The sequence below is a fragment of the Lemur catta genome, chromosome 23, assembly GCF_020740605.2.
Source record: "Lemur catta isolate mLemCat1 chromosome 23, mLemCat1.pri, whole genome shotgun sequence".
In the NCBI taxonomy this organism is placed as follows: domain Eukaryota; kingdom Metazoa; phylum Chordata; class Mammalia; order Primates; family Lemuridae; genus Lemur; species Lemur catta.
This window is the reverse complement of record NC_059150.1, coordinates 19,971,468-19,989,144: the sequence shown is the minus strand read 5'-3', so window position 1 is coordinate 19,989,144 and position 17,677 is coordinate 19,971,468.

Genomic DNA, 17,677 nt, shown 5'->3' with positions numbered 1-17,677 from the left:
CCCCGCGCCCGGCTCCCGCGCTCGCCGGCTCCCCGCCCCGGGGGAGGGGCCTGCGGCGGCCGCCGGGCGCTGGGGCGGGGGCCGGGCCGGTGGGCGCGGGGCTGATCGGGCGGCGGGGAGGGAAGGGGGCCGGGGGCGTGCGTGCCTGCGCGCGTGTGTGCGCGTGTGTGTGTGTCTCTGTGTGTCTCTGTGCGCGCGCGCGTCCCCTGCGCCGGCTGCCCAGCGGGACCCGAGACCCTGGCGGGAAGGCTGCGTCCCCTCCGGCCTTCCCGGGCCTGTCGCTCGGGCGGTGGCGTGGGAGCCGCAGGATCGCCCTGGTGGCCGGGTGGGCCCAGCTCGGCGGGAGATCCGGGCCGGACCTTGCCCCCAGCCGCCGCGGGCTGTGCCAGGTGGAAGCAGACGGAGGGACAGCCGGGCATCCTCGGCCCGTCGCGCCGTCCCTCCCCTCCCAGGCCGGGCAGGGCCGGTGGGCGCAGGCAGTTTGGCTCGGGCCCCGCCACCGAACCGCCTCCACCCTGCCCCGGAGCTGCGGCGCCTGCAAGATGCATGAAACCTTAGCGACTCTGTAGAAGCAGCGCTGGGAGGAAAGACAGGAACGTGCTGCCGGCCGAGACCGCTCGCCCCGAGCCCCTCTCGCCACCTCCCCGGTCTCCCAGGACCAGAGGGCTGAGGCTGTGTCTGCTGGGAGCGTCCGAGTGGTCGGTGGTCCAGAAAGGTAGCCGCCCACCACTGCATCTGTCCACCTCTTTGTGGACCCTCGGAGAAGGTCAACCCGTTTCCCACCCTCCGGGAAAGGGTGTTTTTCTCCTCTTCCCGGCATGTTGGGTGTTTCGTGTTCCCACCTAATTGATCTTTCTACACTGATAGCCTTTGCATGTCTTTTGTGCGCTTTCCCCGCGCTTCGCTGCTCCTTCATTGCCTGAGACACGCGAGGAATGTCAGGCCCCCAGAGCGAGAACACCCAAGAAAACAATAGGGGCAAAAGAGCCTTCCAGGGCGTCGCGGATTATACACACACCGAATCGTTTCTCACATTCACCCAAGATGAAGTTGGAAAACAGAAAAGGACACATCAGAACTGTGGCAGTGATCAGACAATTGAAAAGCAAATTCATAATTTAGTTTAATGAAATGAGTTAGTAATCACCCATTAATGTCTAGGAGATCAGCCTTTTTTGACAAGTGGTTTTCCCTTTTTCCATCCCTTTTTCAATTCAAAAGTCTAGTATCCCATTTTGAATTTTTTATTTTATTTTTTACTTATTGATTTTAGGGATGGGTTCTCCTGTTGCCCAGGCTGTCCTCAAACTCCTGGGCTCCAGGGATTCTCCTGGTCTCAGCCTCTCCAGTAGCTGAGAAACTCAGCTTATGTTCCCTTTTTAAAAACTATCCATGTGCTAGTTCATTTTTCTCTTTGGAACCCGAATTTTTTGTAGTCTAGCCTCTTGGAAAGAAGTAGTTAAGAAGGGAGGGTAGACAAATTGGGACTTAAATCAGGTGCAGCAAGCCACCATCCCATAGGTGACTTTTTTTTTTTCCAAAAGAGACAAGCCTCACTCTGTCCCAGGCTGGAGTGCAGTGGCATAATCATAGCTAATTGTAACCTTCAACTCCCAGGCTCAAATGATCCTCCTACCTCAGCCTTCTTAGCAGCTGGGACTACAGGCCTGCACCATCATGCCTGGCAGATTTTTTTATTTTTTTATTTTTTGTAGAGACAGGGGTCTGGCTATGTTGCCCAGGCTGGTCTTGAACTCCTGGCTTCAAGTGATCCTCCCACCTTGGCCACCACACTCGGCCCTAACTTGTCTGATTTCTTCTTTCTTAACTCATCTCGTAGAATAGGATTGATAATAATAGTTCCTACCTCATAAGCTTGTGAAAGGTAAAAGGAAGATAAAATGAGGTGGCAGTGCATGTAAAACACTTTGTATAATGCCTGACACGTGATAAGAACTCACTAAATAAAAGCTATTATTTCAAATATATATTATAAACTAAAATTTGATAGAATTTTATTCTCTTTACATTCCTTCTGAAAGTCAGGAGTGGGAGTCAGCTCAGCTGCTGGATTTATCCAAGTGTAGTACACGGCTTTTAGGCCATACTCAAAACTGTCCCTTGTGATACAATGAAATAAATACATAATTAAGGGGTTTGTGTGTGTGTGTGTGTGTGTGTGTGTATACATATCTGTATCTATATAAAAGGTTCTTTGAGGCCAACAAGCTTTGTTCTTCCCCTCCTCTCTTTTTCCCTTATCTATATAGACCTGCAGTCCCCAACCCCCAGGCCACAGACTGGTACCCTGTTAGGAACTGGGGCTGCACAGCAGGAGCTGAGAGGCAGGTGAGCTAGCCAAGCTTCATCTGCATTTACAGCAGCTCCCCATCACTCGCATCACTGCCTGAGCTCCGCCTCCTATCAGATCAGCAGAAGCATTAGCTTCTCATAGAAACTTGAACCCTACTGTAAACTGCGCCTGCGAAGGATCTAGACTGCACGCACCTTAGGAAAATCTAATGCCTGATGACTGAGGTGGAGCTGAGTTGGTGATGCTAGTGCTGAGGAGCGGCTGCAAATACAGATTACCATTAGCAGAGAGGTTTGACTGCATAATAAATGTAATGTGCTTGAATCATCCCAAAACCGTCCCACCCACCACACTCCAGGACGTGGAAAAATTGTCTTCCATGAAACCGGTCCCTGGTGCCAAAAAAGGTTGGGGACCACTGATAGATCACCCCAAACAGACCAAGATCTCTGTTGTTGGCCTGGATAGTATTCTGTCCCTTCAGGGCTCAGACAGTGGTAGGCACTAGAGATTTCTTGCGGGTAAGGCTATCTATTGTGTTGACTAGATATCCTCAGAAATAACAGAAGGCCACAGAGCAAGCACTTCATACATATACAGGTAAAAGAATATCCATACTATGAACTTTTAAAGCTAGTTTTAAAGTATTCAAAGTAATTGAGGTTCATTGTGGAAATTTTCAAAATTTTAAAAACTCAATTATGAATAAAATAAAAATCATATTTCTACCGTCCAGAGAGAAGCGCTCAATAAGTGTTTTAAGTCTATTTTCCCTTCATTTATTTCATCATCATTCAATCAGCAAACAGTTACTAAGTACCTAGTTAGAGACCAGACAGTTAACCAGGCTCAGAAGCACACTATACGTAAACCGTTAGTAAGTGCTGTTTGTTTCTCAGTAGAAACTATTCCTTAGAAGCAACATTTTATATGGTAGTGAGGTTCCAGGATAGCCTACAAAAGCCCACGAAAGGAATGCCGTAATGAAATGACTGTGCTGACCAGAGACAATCAGATTTTGTAGGGCTTGAAGTACTTACAGTTTGGGCAGCCACCTTTAAGATAAAAAAGACAAAAGTACAAAATCCCCTTGGAAGGGCTCATGTAAATGAAGGTCAGGAAACTTAAGCCCCATTTGCTTTTCAGTAAACCTACTCATTGGTACCCGGAATTTCTGTGGAAATTCACTGCTTTGATAAACATGGATCCAATGTGAATATTTGTTCCTCATTTCACCTGGGACCCCTGGGACACCTCTCCTCCGCTCCCCTACAAATTTGGAATTGATGGGAATGGAAACTCCATCATCAACAATGCATACTTTCTTGCACCTGTCCATAGCAGGGGCAGCAGGACTGGGAACTTCTGCAAGGGCTGCAAAAATGGGGGAGGGAGAGAAGAGCACAGTGGGAGGGGACGGGGCAGATGGGTTGGCCACCAAGGTGCTGAAGAGGCACTTGAGGCATCCATATCCCCACTAACCATGCAGCAGCAGTGGCTGCAAATCTGCTTGCTCAGCACAAGTTAAATCTATTGGACATCTTATCACAGAAATATCGCTCTAGCTATTCATCATTATTGAGATGACTATAAGCATACTTATATAAAAGAAGGTAAAACATGATTTTTTTTTCCTGGTCTTATCACATCTTTGCCCTTCCACACCACCAGAATTTCTGAATTCCTTATCTTTAAATATTCTTAAGTATAATTTTCAAAAAAAAATGATATTCTTTTTGCCTATAACAGTTACATTTTAATCTTCAATGATACAGCTATTATAATAAATTTTGTCTTATTCCTAAAGCTTTAGCTTATGAATACTTGGCTCTATAGGACCATTCTAAATGCATCAGTTTGAATTTTTTGTTTCATATTTTTCTTTTAAATGTAGTATTATGAAGTGAATGTTTGTGTCTTCCCCCTGACTTCAAATTCATATATTGAGTCCCTAACCCCCAGTGAGATGGTATTTGGAGGTGAGAACTTTGGGAGGTAGTCAGATTTAGATAAAGATTTGAGGGTGTTATCCTCATGATGGCATTAGTGCCCTTATAAGAAAAGCCAAAGACGTTGTTCTCTCCCTCCCTCCTTGTGAGAACTTGGCAAGAAGACAGCCGTCTAAACCAGGAAGAGAGTTCCCACCAAGAACCTGACCATGGCAGCACAGTGATCTTGGATTTCCAGCCTCCAGAACTATGAAAAATGAATATCTGTTGTTTAAGTCACCCAGTCTATACTATTTTGTCATAGCAGCCTGAGCAGACTAAGATATACAGTTTCCCTTTACCACTGACTGTAAAAAGGGAACCAGAGAAAAGGTAGGTTGATTGAAAAAAGATAAGTAAAAGTAATACACCACCCTCCTATCACTTCTATTTCCCTTCTATAAATCTAAATGAATTCATTTCATGTGGTTTATTTTTTAAAGATTTTCCAATAAAGTTAATTTTTCTGAATAATCAAGTTAAAAGTAGCTTTGGCAGGATTGTTCAAAAATAAGTGATCCTAAGATAAATACTACTCTTAAATGTGCTTTCTTCGTATTTGCTCCACGCAACAGCAGCTGACACTGATTGTCGTGTGTCAAGCACGGTATTATGTAATTCATAACGAACGTGAACTAACTCACCTCACCCTCCCAACAACACACTCAGATACTAGTATTATCGTTATTTCCATGCAGATATGGAAACCAAGGCACAGAGGGGTGAAGTCATTAGGGCAAGGCCACGTGGTTGATTCTCAGTTGTCTAATGTCAGAGTCCACACACTTAACTGTTAATAAGTCTGTTTTCTCTTCAAACTCCTCTGCTTTTCTGCTTCAGTTTTACTCATCCTTCAAGGCCAGGCTCAAACAGTAAGTCCTAAGTGGAGGTCTATCTGACCCCAGCCTCTGAGCTTCTGAACTTTTGAGGTATCCAGAGTCTTCCTCCTTGCTGAAATTTTAAAGCTTTATACTACTGGGGACTCTCCCATGTCTTTAACGCTAGTTCAGGATCAGTAGCTAGAGGCTTGATACTGGAGTGTGTGTGTGTGTTTAAATCTTGGTGGGGGGGCGCCAGGATTCCACAATGCATACACAAAAAAAGTATACAATAAGCAGTTGTGAACTGCAAGCTGTTTATGCATTTTGATGATAATGATGTCACTTCTAGTGACACACATCTCCTTTTGAATGGTTGGAGGCTAAATCAGAGCAGAGAGTTTAAAGTGAGTGCTAACAACTTGCTAATAGTTCTAATTGGTCTCTCAATGGTGTGTGAATTGCTCTGAGTAACCAGCTTTTCTAGATCTGAAAATTATGGCCCTTACTTGTATCTATTTATTTTTTTCTTTGGGTTTCTCCTTAGGGTACGTATTAATATTTTCTTTTATCTCATTTTTAAGAGTTGGGTAGATAGAAAATGAAAGCATGGAACATCATCACTTGAAGCAAGGAGTGATAAGAACCCATCATCAGAGAGAAACTCAGAAGGAAGCAGAGAGAAGGTGAATCCAAACACCATTCAGAGATAGGCTGAGCCTCTCAAGCTGTCTGCTTCCTCTCCTTTTTGTTCCATGGCTTTTGCATTGCCCAGATATTGAAAGTTAGCTTTCTAGCATGGAGTTCCTTTCTCCCAAGTCATAAGACAGCTCCACCACTGAGGGTGTAACCAGTGAATCCCCAGATGCTCAAGTCATTTGGGTTTTACTGATGTCTGCTTAGAGTATTGCTCTACTTCTAGCATATAGATGGTAATAGTATTGTCATTTCACACATTGGTCTTATCCTGCCAATCAGCTGTAAGCTCTATGGTAACGGAAGGCCTTGCTGTTCCTACAGGGCTCAGGCTCAGTGCATCCCTTAGGGGTTGATGGATCAATCAAATAAGTCACTATGTGTATTTCTCTTAGAGGTGCTGGAAAGCAAATATTGACATCCAGAAATTTCGGCATCTGTGTGACACAGCAAGAAGAATGTAGCTAAAAGAAAAAAAGGAAAGAAATAGAGAGAGAGAGAGAAGAATAGAAAAAAAAACCACATAATTTTTCATCCCTGGCTCAGCTTTACGTCTTTGAAAAGGCTCTCCCCTTTCCCCACTCCTTTTCAGAAAGTGAAAGGACATTGAGGAAATAAACACAAGGAGTAAAGTTGCAGTTCTGTTCACCATAATTAAGCATGAATCCTTAAAACACCTAAGTCTTCAGCATAGATCACATTATAGTTTTCAAAAGCTATACCAGTTCTGTTAGTATGAGCTGATTTCAGATATAATTGTTGAGAATTAAATTATTTTAAGAGCGACTGAAAAACTGTATTCTAAAAAGGAGAAAAGAAGGATTAGAAAATCCCAAAACAAGAATTTCAAATAATTTTGGGGTAATAGCATGTATCAGGCAATTTTCTAAACTCTCCTGCATATTTTAACTGATTTAAGCCTCCCAACAATGCTGTGAAGATGTTATCATCATTATCTATATTTTCTAGAAGTGAAATCCAAGGAACAACAAGGTTAAGTCAGTAGGCCAAAGCCAAGGCCACCCACCTGATAAGTGACAGAGCTGGGATTTGATCTTAGGCCTAGTATGTAACCACTACACCATACTGATGGTGGCCTCCAAACCTGTGTGACTCTGGGCATAGAACAGAACAATTTCATCTCCTGGAATCTGCTGAATGGTACATATCTTCAGTTACACTTTCCACCTTCTCTTCATTACCTGCGAGGGGCCAGAACAAGGAAAATGTTATTAACACTCTTGGACGATGCCACCTCCTGCCTAATCAAACACTTGCCCTGGGTCTCCTAGCCAGAAGACCATTAACCAAGGTTGGAGATTACAGAGCAAGGTAGCTAGTAGGTTTGGGAGAAAATAGCATTTCCATACTTCAGCACTTAGGTGAATTAGATCAGTCCTTGGTCCAAAATAACTCTGTTGATGAAGAACAGTTCTGTCTTACTCAAAATGCCAAACGTCAATGGAAAGTGTTAATGCCAACACTTAAAATGCTTTCACCAATTTGAAGTAGTGGTTTTATTAGCTTCCTCCTTTCCTCCTTGTTTAGTTCTCAACCTCAGACACTTTCTTCTAAACTCTTAACGAGTCACCTTGACTTCAGGCTCTGTGGCTGTATCATCCTTGTTGTCAGAGCCCTTTCACTAAGGCACAGTTCTGTTTTGGCTTAAAAGGCTCCAGCTCTTTGAAGAATCCAGAAACCATTCGTAATTTGACCCATGACTACCTTTTGAGACCGATCTCCAGTTCCAAACACCACCTGGATGAATGACCCCATCACCTGGCTGCCTTGCTGGTTCCCATCCGTATTCTGCTGGTTTCTACCCTGTGCCCTGTGTTGAGTAGTCTGTGTAGACTACTCAAACCCCTACAGATTTCGATAGCTGCTCTCTGCCAGTCGTGCTCTCTGCCTGCTAGGCTCTAGCTCTGTGGCCCTGAGCAAGCCATCTCCATGTCTCTGAGTTGCCAGGGCTTCATTTGCAACTATGTAGGTGGAGGATCAGAAATAAAGGCCCGGCATTCTGCACATTTACAGAACAGATACGGGCGCTTTGTAAATGGCTATTATGTTAACCATTGTTCTTTGTGGTGTGGCTTAAATGCTATTCCCAAGTCCAAAATCTCCCTTGTCAGAATTGAGCTCTTCCTCTCTCACCTCCTACTGAAGTGTTGGGGTTTTTAAAAAAAAACCCTTAGACCAGCCTAAGCAAGAGCGAGACCTCATCTCTACCAAAAACAGAAAAATTAGCCACATCTCTACTAAAAATAGAAAAATTACCCAGCAGCTGTAGTCCCAGCTACTCAACTTACAAATGTGATTTATTTGTTATAGTAGTTAACCAGTTCTGACTAATACACGGCAGATCTGTATTTTTTGTCAGTTGTGTAGTTCAGTGTGTTTAGTATATTTACATGGCTGTGCAGCCCTCACCACCAATTCTGGAACATTTCTATCACTTCAAAGAATAGGAGGGTTCCAACTTCCCCACATCCTCACAGACACTTTTTTTTCCCCCTTAGTAGAGATGGGGTCTTGGTCTTGCTCAGGCTGGTCTCGAACTCCTGACCTCAAGTGATCCTCCCTCTTCGGCCTCCCAGCCTCACAGACACGTTTATTGGCTGTCTTTTCTAGCTGTCGTGGTGGATGTGAAATGATATCTTATGATAGTTTTCATATGCATTTCCTTAATGGCTAACTATGTTGAGCATCTTTTCATGTGCCCTCCTATAGAAGTTTGCTAACAGTTTCATGATGGCAGTGGCTATAGCCAGCATTGGGTACCTTTTGCATATCTTAGCTCAAAACTTTATTCTGTGGGCCTCAAAATGTGTTTATTGAACAAGTTATTTACTCCTGATATCACCCACTAGGTATCCTGATGTGAAGTGACTATAACAGAAAAGAGAGAGCATTTAAAAAGTATGGAGAAAAGAATAGAGCAAAAAGTCAAAGACTATGATGTGTATTATTCTGAAAGAATCCAAGTTATATGCTAAATAATGATTTTCAACTATTATAAATGTCCTAGTGTCTTACCAACTAGTCCTCATTCATGGTATTTTTTTCCTTGACTATCTGGGCAGATTCAAAAATGAGTTATTATTTAAAAATTAAAACTTTTTAGTTTAAAATGAGAAAAACAAGAATTAAACCAGGAAAAGTAATTTTCAACTCATGATGGTAATCAGAGCACAAGGGCTTGACTTCCCCATGCTCCTTCAAAATCCACTCTCAAAGGAATGAAAACAATTAGGGGGAAATCTGTAACCATCCTAGAAACCCCATTAAGGTGCTACTATATTCCAGAAAATCTAAAAAGTATGTTTTAGATACTGTCTTTCAATGAAGTGAGACTCATTTGAAAGAAATGAAGGGCAAGCTTCAATTTGCTAAATGCCAAAGAACCACCCAAGGAGCCAGAGAAGGGGGTTTGTGGTGGCATCTCCCTGCAGCGCTGGAGAGGCTGGAGCCAGAGCAGCCAGGGAGGAGGGAGCAGGCACCTGCTACATCGCTCAGGAATTGTGCCAAACAGCAAAGCTCAAAGTGCGGATCCCACAGCAGTGCCAGGCCCAGTTGCCAAGGGGGGACTGTGGCATAGAGGGCTCAGGTCAGCTAGGTGTGGGCTACCTCACGACAGCCGCTACTGAGCAGCTACCCAGTAGGGGGCTGCCACTCTGCCAGGGCTGCTGTCTCCCTTAGAGACCCACGTTTGACTTCCATGTCCACCATTTTATCCTACTTATCTGATATGAACTGCACCCTTCTTTCTGCCCTAAAGAATATGCATAGTATTTCAATTTGGCTTTTTTTTTTTTTAATTGTAAGGAACAGAGGCTTAATCATACGAGCTTGAGTCAGAGGGACCTGGAAGAATTAGTCTGATTACTCTCAAGCATCACAGGAAGCAGAGTCCTGGAAATTGAAGAACAGAAAGCCTAGAATGGTCAGGCCCTCTGGACACTAATGCAAAGGAACCTCAGCAGCCCCCTCCAGCTGCGGTGATGCCATATTGCGATTCCATGTAGCTCCTATCAGTCTGTCCCACTGTCAAGAACTGTAATGCTAGTGAGTAAGGATGGTATTACTAGTGGCGAGACGTCAAAAATGCTCTAATTTATAAAAATGTATATCAGTTGCAAGTTTAAATATTTTTATTAATAGTAAAAATTGACTTTGCAACACACCACACAGTAGTGCACTGTGGCTGAGACCCACTGTACTTGGCACAAGACAAATGTCCATGTATTTCTCAATGTAGCAAAATGCATAGGCTACATTCTCTCAGGACAATGCAATACAACTGGAGAGGAATAACAAAAGAATTTTTAAAAGCCACAAAAATTTTAAGAACACTATCCTTGTGAAGGACAAAAATTCAAATAAACGGGAAAGGACAGATTATGCCATAGTGTTGGGACAAACTGGCAACAATTTGTAAAATAACAAAATTAGCTTCCTATTTTGAGCAAGACATAAAAATAAATTCCAGATGGATGACATATTTGAATATGAAAGGTAAAGACACTTTTATTGTCCTTTATTAAAGGAAAAAACATAGGCAAATTTTAAGTAATCTTGAAATAGGCAAGGCTTATCTAAACAGAAACCATAAATGAAAAGATTGCTAGTTTTGAACAGATAAAGCAATTATATACCATAAAAACATCATAAACAAAAATGAAAAATAAATGACACACTGGGCTAATATTTGAAATGTATTTGATAAATAAATGGGTTAGTTCACGTAATATGTAAATAACCTTATAAAGCAATAAGAAAAGGACACCAATTCAATAGAAAACTGGTCAAGAATATGAAGAAGTAACTCACAAAAGGGGGCAAATGAATTATTAATAAAATGAAAAAGTTCAATGTTACTAGTAATTAAAGAAAATATGTTAAAATGTAATGCCATTTTCTATCTATTCAATTGACAAAGATTTTTTTTTTTAAAATCTTGCCTCTAGAGTTGAGGAAGCTTTAGGGAAATAGGTACTCTCCTACCCCACTGATAAAGTAATTTACCAGTATATTAATATATCAAAAAAAAAGTTTTCTTTCCTTTACTCTAGCAATTTTTAGTCTTCTAAGAATTTACCATAAGGAAATAATCAGAGATGCATACTAATATCTACTATGTTAAGCAGTTTGTAATGATACAGGAAAATGTTTATGATACATTATACTATATAACAGCATGTAAAATTGTATATATAGCATGATCATAAGTATGGTCATAAATAAATTAAAATATATAAAAATGTAAAATTAAAACAATAAAATATAAAATTAAAATATATAACAATATAATATAATAAAATGTTAATAATGGCAATTGCTATGTGGTGGGATTTGGGGTGATTGCTTTTTAAAATATATTTTCTTTATTTTTAAAAGTTTCTACAAAGAGCACATTTTACTTTTGTAGTCAGAGAAAAGGTTCTTGAAAATGGAGTCTACTCTTTAAGAGTCTTTCCCTGAAAACAGAAAAGCATAGCTATTGGCATTAGAAGTGACCTTTAACACAACAACTGCCCTGTGAGTTGTATTTAACTCATGCTAGTTTTGAGCCTGGGGCCTCGTGAAGCACATATAACTCACATCTCTTCACCTTGGGAGCTGTGTGAACAATTTTTCAAGTTGCATATAACTCACGCACAGAAAACAATAAAAAATAACAAATTTTTCATGAAGTTAGAAAAGATCATTTTGTTTTTGAAGTTTTCATTCTATTTTTGTAATAAAACCCATGGCCCAAGGAAAAAAATATTTTTTCTAGTGTGGCGAACCCCTATTCTGCTCACAACGAGCTCATTCAGCACTTCAACTTATACTGTAATTAATATATTTGGGGGTTGCCCTTTTTTCTGTAAGTACATATATGTTTATATAGATGACTCTCCTCTGAAGTCATAAATAATTACAAATAATTAAAGGATAGACCATAAGACCTATGTGGGCAGGTAAAGGTGCTAGTATTCTAAGGATGAGAGAAAGGAGCACCTATTTTAAGTCTTTGCTCTCTTGCAAGGAATACTCTGGCCATACTTCTAGATTGACTAAGAGTCTTCTAGATACCAGAGACAGTTTCACCAGCAGCCATGAGAAGGTGCCTACGGACCTCCAACTGGGAGAACACCAGTGACCCAGGGCCCCAGTACTGCGCTCTGAAACCCATCAGTGTGTTTGTGCAGAGGCCACACCTCCAGTGGCTCCTCCCAGCTGGGATGACGAGGTACAGCAGGTATCCTAGGCAGATCCATTCTTGGGAGACACAGGATTCTCCAACTGTGCGCCCCAAGTCTCTCCTGAGCTTTGCTCAACATTCCTCAGGCTGCACGGCAGCCTTGGCCCCTTCCACACAGCTTCTCTCCCTCCCTCCTTCAGGAAAGCTCAGACTTGCTCTTCCAGTCTTCTCTGGGTCCCTCCCTGTTTCCTTTCCCACAAGCATTTCTCTAATAAAATCCTTGCACGTTTAATCCCTTCTTGGCATTTCCTTCTCAGAGGACCCAAACAAACATAGCTTCCCAGCAGTCTTGAAATCCTAAACCTTACTGTCTCCCTCTCCCCTTTCTCTGCCTCACCATCGTCTTTACCAAGGAGTATCAGCTAAAACAGAAGAAACAAGTCAGAATGGATTAAAGGACAGACAGCCCATTGTAGTTCCAGGTTTTATGAGGCAATAGTCACATTTCACCTCTTCAGATTCGTGTTCTCTATTAGGGTGTATATTTCACCCCAACTTCTGGGGGTTTAGATAAATTTCTACTGCACACACATTCACCAATAAGACCAGTACTTTCCAATAGAAATATAATGTGAACTACATACATAATTTTAGATATGTTGGAAAATAAAAAGAAACCAGTGAAATTATTTTTAATAATAGATTGCATTTAACCCAATATATCAAAATACTATCATTTCAACATGGAATCATATAAAATTATTAATGGTATATTTGATACTTTTTTTATAGCATGTCTTTGAAGTCCAGTACTTATTTTATACTTACGGAACGTCTTGATTCAGACTAACTGTATTCCAAATGCTCAGTAGCCCCGTGTGGCTAGAGGATGTCACATGGGGTGGCACAGAACTAGACTATAAGCACCTTGAGCATAGAAGTGAGCTTTTTCCTAATTTTGGAATTTTTTTAATTTCTTGAAATTTTCCCAATTTTCCTACTAGGAAATCAACCAGGAGTATAATGGACAATTCGTAGGTGCTTCATAAATAGTTGTTAATTGGTTATCTGTACATGAAATGATGTGGAATGTGCTTGATGTAAGTGTCCCTTTTTCACTTGCCTGTAAGGGTTTGGGGGTACCTGAGTGATAGGGCAGGCTCAGCTTTAGGTGGCCATTGTGATCTGGGGAAGAGAATCTCATGTGCTTTATCAAGAGAGGCCAGAAATCTGGATTTTTACATAAAATCTTCTAATTTTTAGTAACAGCAATTAATTCAAATTTAAGAAGTGTATGGGTCAGTGCTAACTTGTGAAAAACACACATTTCAGACTAGTACTTGCCTCTGTATGTAATTTCTTTGAGGGCTGGCAAAAATACAGTGACAAGCTAATTTGTTTTAGTAAGACCATTAAAATCATGAAATTGTCATATTGCCTTTTTGGGGGGACAGGGCAGTGTCATATGTTCTTAGAAGCTTGGGTTAATCTATTTCAGAAATATTAAAATTCTGCGGTTTTAGACTATGATTTCTTAATCTCTCTCTCTCCTTCTCTTTCTCTTCCCCTCTCTCTCTTTCTACACACACACACACACACACACACACACACACACAGAGACAGATCTTTCTTTAATATTTCTCCGTAGATATATAGCTAGATGAGGCACAACACCTTTAAACGCTTAACATCACCATTGCTGACTGAACCCATGGGGCAGAAAATGCTTACTGTATTTAAATGTGACAATGTCAAAGTCCTTTCCACTCTCTGCCGCAAAAGAGGTGTGACCTATTGTTGGCAGAGAGAGACTGTCAGGAAGTCACCTTGTGAAGCACTGTTGCAGCAGGACAGCTGCCGCCCACTCTCCCCTGGGTTTGCATGAGGTTCAGAGTGGCCCACAAGCTATCCCTTGGTGCCATAAACATTCTGGACGCTGTCCTGAGCATCCTCCAGGTTGACTAGCACAGTCCTGTGGGTGGGGGAGTCAACGCTGAGTCTGTAGATCTGGGCTCAGAGTGAGAGGAGCTACCACTTCCACTGAATGTAACTCTTCTGAAGACAGACAAAATGTAGTGGCCAACTTCTGTGAAGAGTGTTGGGACCAATGTCTGTCACCACCGGGACTGGCCTGCTGTCTCTTCTTCTCAGGTCTTAAGCAGAAGAGGGCATAAAGCTAGTCATCTGAAGATTCAGGATTTGAACCCAGGGTGCTCTGATTCTTCCTTCATGCTCACTAGGCAGAGGACACTGGCCTTCAGATGCTGTCTTCAAGGCTGTCCTACTCTGTTTCCCACAGCCATGGCACATGAAGGTAGAATAGTAACGGCTGCAACAGCTGATATGCACTCAGGCTCTCTGCCTACTTGGCACAGTGCTCGTTGACTCGAACCATTCCTGTTTGATCCTCATAGCATCTCCATGAAGAAGATGCTGGTATGCCCATTTAACAGATGAGGACATGGAAGCTCATGGACTTTAGATCACTTATTCAAAGTCCCAAAGCTTGTAAGTAGCAATCTAGAGATCTGAACCCAGGTTTATTTTTTTAATATTTATGTATTATCACACATCTTTCCAAAAAGGATTGGAGGTTGATATTGTCAGCAGCAATAAATCACAGAAGATACTTTCATAAGAACTGGTTCTAGTGGAAAGTGAGGCAGGGAGGGAGGATTGAGGGCAGGAGCATCTACTCTGTCCTACTACAGGAGTCAACACATCTAGACTAGTCTGTGTCAAGGACTAATTTAATTTAGAGTGTTAACTGTAAATTAGGTAATATTTTCCTGGGTTGCCAAGTCATGGAATCATCAGTCACTCCTCCCATTACCACACTGGTCCATCCTGTCAGAACTTACTCTCCTTAAATGTGCCCCTCTTCTCTGCTCTCACCACTGCTTGGTTCAGGTCCTCATCATCTCTTGCTGAGTATCAAAGTAGTTTCCTGACACTTCTTTCTCCCTCTGACCCTTTTTCCTCCACATCGTCACCAAAATCCTGTTATTTTTTTACCTCCTAAATAAGTCTTCCTTTCCATCCCCTCTCTGTTTGTTCCAGCTCGGACCCTACCATCCCTTGCCTGGCTGTTGTGGCATCTAACCTCTCTCCCTGCCCCTGGCCTTGCCCCACTGAAACCCACCCTCTACACACTAATCAGAAAATACAAATTCTTTGCTTAAAATTACCAAAGGATACTATCAACAAGGTGAAAAGGCAGTGCACAGAATGGGAGAAAATCTTTGCAAATCATGTATCTGATAAATAATTAATACCCAAAATACATTAAGAACTCCTACAACTCAACAGCAAAGAAGCAAACAACCCAATTTAACAATGGGCAAATTTCTCTAAAGAAGATATACAAATGCCCGATAAACACATGAAAGAAATGCTCAACATCAACTAATAATTAGGGAAATGCAAATCAAAACCACAGTGGAATACCACTTCACTGCCATTAGAATGGCTGCTATTAACCCCACTCCCCAAAATCAAAACTGAAAATAGCAAGTGTTGACAAGGATATGGAGAAATTGGAACCCCTGTGCATTGCTTGTGGGAATGTAAAATGGTGCAGCTGCTGTGTAAAACAGCTTGACTATTCCTCAAAAAGTTAAATGTAGAATTACCATACAATCTATCAATTCCACTTCTCAGTATATAGCCCCCAAATTGAAAGCAGGGACTCAAACAGAGACTCATACATGAAATGTTTATAGCAGCATTATTCACAATAGCCAAAAGGTGGAAACAACACAAATGTTTATCAACAGATGAATGCATTAACAAAATGTGGAATTTATACAGTGGAATATTATTCAGCCTTAAAAAAGAATGAAATTCTTACACATGCTATGAATGGATGAACCGCAAAAACATTATGCTAAGGCCACAACTAAAGGACAAATATTGTCTAATTCCACGTATAGGAGATACCTAGAACAGGCAAATTCACAGAGACAGGAAGAAGAATAGTGGTTACCAGGGCCTGGGGGTGGGGGAAGAGAGAAGAATGGGGATGTGATGTTTAATGAGTGGAATTTCTGTTCAGGACGATGACAAAGTTTTGGAAATGGCTAGTGGTAATGATCGCACAACATTGTGAATGTCCTTAATGCCACTGAATTGCACATTTATAATAGTTAAAATGATAAATTTTATGTTATGTGTATTTTACCACAATAAAAAAAATTATTGACTGCCAACAGGATGGAATCCAGACTGCTTAGATCAGCCAATAAGGCCTTTCATGCCCTCACCTCTGCCTGTCCCCCCACCTTCAGCTCCCGTGTCTCCCTGCCCGGCCCTTTGTGGTGCAGCCACGAAATGGCACTTGCACTACCCCCTTGCACCATGGCATCCCATGCCTCATCCTTCCTTCAGATCTCGGTTGAGACCCCCGCCCCAGGAAGAACCCCACTCCACCTCTTGCTCCTTATACTAAACTTGGCACCTTCCCTCTTGCTTTCCATATACTTAAACAAACCCCTACTCATCCCTCAAGATGGAATTTTGTTGTAGCGCCCCTGTGAAGCCCAACTTCCCTTTCTCAGGTAGGGTTGCATCTCCCAGCATCATGGTCCTGAGTCTGTCAACGTTCTTTTCCGTTTGTGTGGCAGCTGTCATTTCAGCTCGGTCCCTCACTAGCCCGAGAGTCTGTCAAGGGAGGACATCACGGTGCCCCAGCATACAGCAACAGCATGGAGTAAAAGGCTCACTCACAACCCCTTGCAGGATAAATGAACAGCTATGACTGGTCCACTGCTTTTACATTTGGACATGGGAAGAAAAGGCCCTTGTTCTCTAGGGAAGTAGAGCAGGAATTACTGTACTTTTCTCACCAAGACCACAGTGGTCTATTTCCAGCTTATAAGAAAGTAAACTCTCGAGGACATCGTGATTTGTGTGATTTCAGTTTTGATTGATTGGTTCTCTTTCAGCTTTAAGGATATAACACGAACACCTTAATCAGTTGCCATTACTTTTAGCTTTAAGAACAATAATACCTTAAAAAAATAACTTTTAATAACTTCCATAAAATGTGATTCTTTAGAGAGAGATATTTCACTCAAACCATGTAACGTGCCCCTACCTCATGCCATTCACATTTTTATCGCCTCGTATGAGCCGATCTCTACCTTCTTAACGTAAATCATTATATCATTACACATCATTACTCACTACTGTTTTCTACTGTTCCCCCCATCGTCAACTGCTTACCTCAGCCAAAGTCATTCTCAACTGTAAATTTCCCGAAAAGTCTAACACAGAAAGAAGGAATAATAAGTACAAATTTTGAATGCTTGTCATTCTAGACACTGCCCTCATTATACTACTTATGCCACCGGTATTAGTTTGCTGTGAATGCCATAACAAAGTCCCACAAACCCAGTGGCTTGAACTACAGAAATGTATTGCCTTACGGTTCTGAAGGCTGCAAGGCCAAGATGAAGTTGTTGGTGGCTCTGGTGTGGGTCCTTCCCAGGGCTGTGAGCAGGAACATGTGCTATGCCTCTCCCCCAGTTTCTGGTGGCTTTCCTTGGCTTGTAGAAACGTCACTCTTAATCTTCACGTGGTGTCCTCCCTGTGCAAGTGTGTGTCTCCAAAGTTTCCATTTTTTTAAGGACACTGGTCATACTGGAGTAGCACGGACTTCCTGGAATAGGGTAAT